Genomic DNA, 2,472 nt, shown 5'->3' with positions numbered 1-2,472 from the left:
GAAAGGCTTCGCGTCTTTATGCGCCTTCAAGATACAAGAGCGATGAGTGAGGAAAAAAATAATGTCAAGCATGGAAAAGAATTAATAAAAACAAAAAAAACAACGTCGGCTGCATGGAAAAACACAATGTAAACACATTCACGATAAATGGCAAATTCGGCTTCTCAAACGTCTAAGACAGATGTGTCAACACTAGGCGACCCGGATGTGTGTGGGGCGACCCAGACTGGATAGCCAAAGTTGGTGACCCTGGACGCGGACTTTCCCTTCCCCCGTGAGCCCTCCGGGAACTTCAACCGTGAAAATTGCGCGAAAAGGAACGCGAATCGACAACAACACGAGGCACCTAGGCCGAGGCCCCGCGCGCCTAAAACATGCCCGTGAAGTCTACCTGATATAATTGGACGTTTATTGCTCATGGTCTTCGTTGGATTGAGGAACGAAGTCGACTTGACATGAGGGTGCACATGCAACTCTTCACTTTCAGCACTTTTCACAGGACTAGCGCATGAAAAAAGGGAACGGGGTACTTACTCAGGAGGAAACGTGGTCCGCATCTCCAACGCCTCTCTATACATATTAATTTTTCTCCTTCTTTTGTGTTCAAAAGTCATGGAAGAACACCTTCGGAAACTTTCTCTCTCGGCCTCTGGCGCTCGGGACGGCAATATCCTCGCAAATGAGAGTGGTAATGCCCTTTTGCATCAAGACGAGTATGTTCACGAAGCAAACCAAATGAAGGAGTCAGTGGAACAGGATGCCCTCTTTCGATCACGTTTTCTTTCATCCCGACACTCTTTTACTCATGCTTCGGCGGCGAATGAGGGACTGGGCGATGAGTCTTCGATGCAGATCGACATTAACGCCGTTCGAAGGAATCTTGGCCCTGGGGAAGTCAGCAAAGCTAAGAATGACGGCTTCAATCCTCCTCCCCAACCTCAAGTCCTACAAGATCGTGGACGGGGCATCAGTGTCAGTAACGCGGAATTGGAACCGAAAATCCGCGGAGGGCCCGATGGAAGCAGCGTAACTCGCGGCACTGCTCCTTTACCTGGAGGAGCGGAAGAACGCTACAGCGTACGCGACCTTTTCCCCGACTTTCCCGAGCAATTCGTGCCCGAGATGCAGGACTATCAACGGGTTGTGATTTTGAACACGTCTGAGCCCGTCGACAGCGACACCATGACCGCCTGCCGCCAGCTGCGGAAGGCCATGAATCTTCGGAGCAAGTGGATGGGGGAACCCTTGGATCCCGAGGCCCCATCTGGCGAGCCACACGCGCAAACCAGTACCTTGGACAGTGTCGGTGCCATGAGCTACCCTGAGTCGCCACTGTATGCCTCGACCACGCCCCCGACATTTTCAGCCACCCATCTGACGGAGGGGAACGACCCCAAAATGCCTTTTCCACCCCATCAAAGGTCTCCCGACTCTCCCCGCACGTCGGCATACAAGCGGATGAAACGGCGGCAAGCCCCTCCGTACGACCCGTTCTCCTTCGAGCCACCGGGTCCATCGTCGCACCACGTGAAACTTGTGGAGGGCGTTTACCGCGTATGGGCCGGCAAGGAGGGCGAAGGCGGAGAGATCGTGAGCCGGGTACTGGGGGTGGACGAGTTTTACGAGGACTTCCACGAGCTGACGCACCTGCTGACCAGCGGGCCGGTCAAGACTTATTCTTTCAAGCGCCTGCAGGTGTTGGAGGCTCGTTTTCACTTGCACAAGCTCTTGAACAGCGATCGGGAGCTGGCGGCGCAGAAATCTGTGCCTCACCGGGACTTCTACAACATCCGGAAGGTGGACACGCACGTGCACCACTCTGCCTGCATGCACCTGAAACACCTGCTACGTTTCATCAAACACAAGCTCAAAACGGCCGGTGGTGAAATTGTGGCGTTTCGGGACGGCCAGTTTTTGACGCTCAAGGAGGTGTTCCAGTCCCTGAAAATCACGGCCATGGACCTGTCGGTGGACACCCTGGATATGCACGCGAACAACACCTTTCATCGCTTCGATCGCTTCAACCTGAAGTACAACCCTGCAGGACAGAGTCGACTGCGGGAGATTTTTTTAAAGACGGACAATCTGATTGCCGGTGCCTATTTAGCCGAAGTGACTCAACAAGTCATCTCCGACTTAGACGCCAGCAAGTATCAGCTTGTGGAATGGCGTGTGTCTATTTACGGTCGGAAGCCCAGCGAGTGGGACAAGCTGGCGCGCTGGTTCTACACGCACCGGCTCGCGTCGGACAAAGTGCGGTGGCTGATCCAGATCCCGCGCTTGTACGCCGTCTACAAGGCCTCCGGCCAGCTCGAGGACTTCGAGCAACTACTACGCAACATCTTCGCACCTTTGTTCGAGGTAACTCGAGACCCAAAGAGCAACCCGCCTTTGGCCATATTTCTGAACACGATTGTGGGCTTCGACTGTGTGGACGACGAGAGCAAGCCCGAGATCCACGCGAACCAGGGA

Source organism: Nannochloropsis gaditana (assembly GCF_000240725.1).
Source record: "Nannochloropsis gaditana CCMP526 unplaced genomic scaffold scaffold067, whole genome shotgun sequence".
Classification (NCBI taxonomy): Eukaryota; class Eustigmatophyceae; order Eustigmatales; family Monodopsidaceae; genus Microchloropsis; species Microchloropsis gaditana.
The sequence above is the reverse complement of the archived record's forward strand: the minus strand, read 5'-3'. Positions refer to the sequence as shown.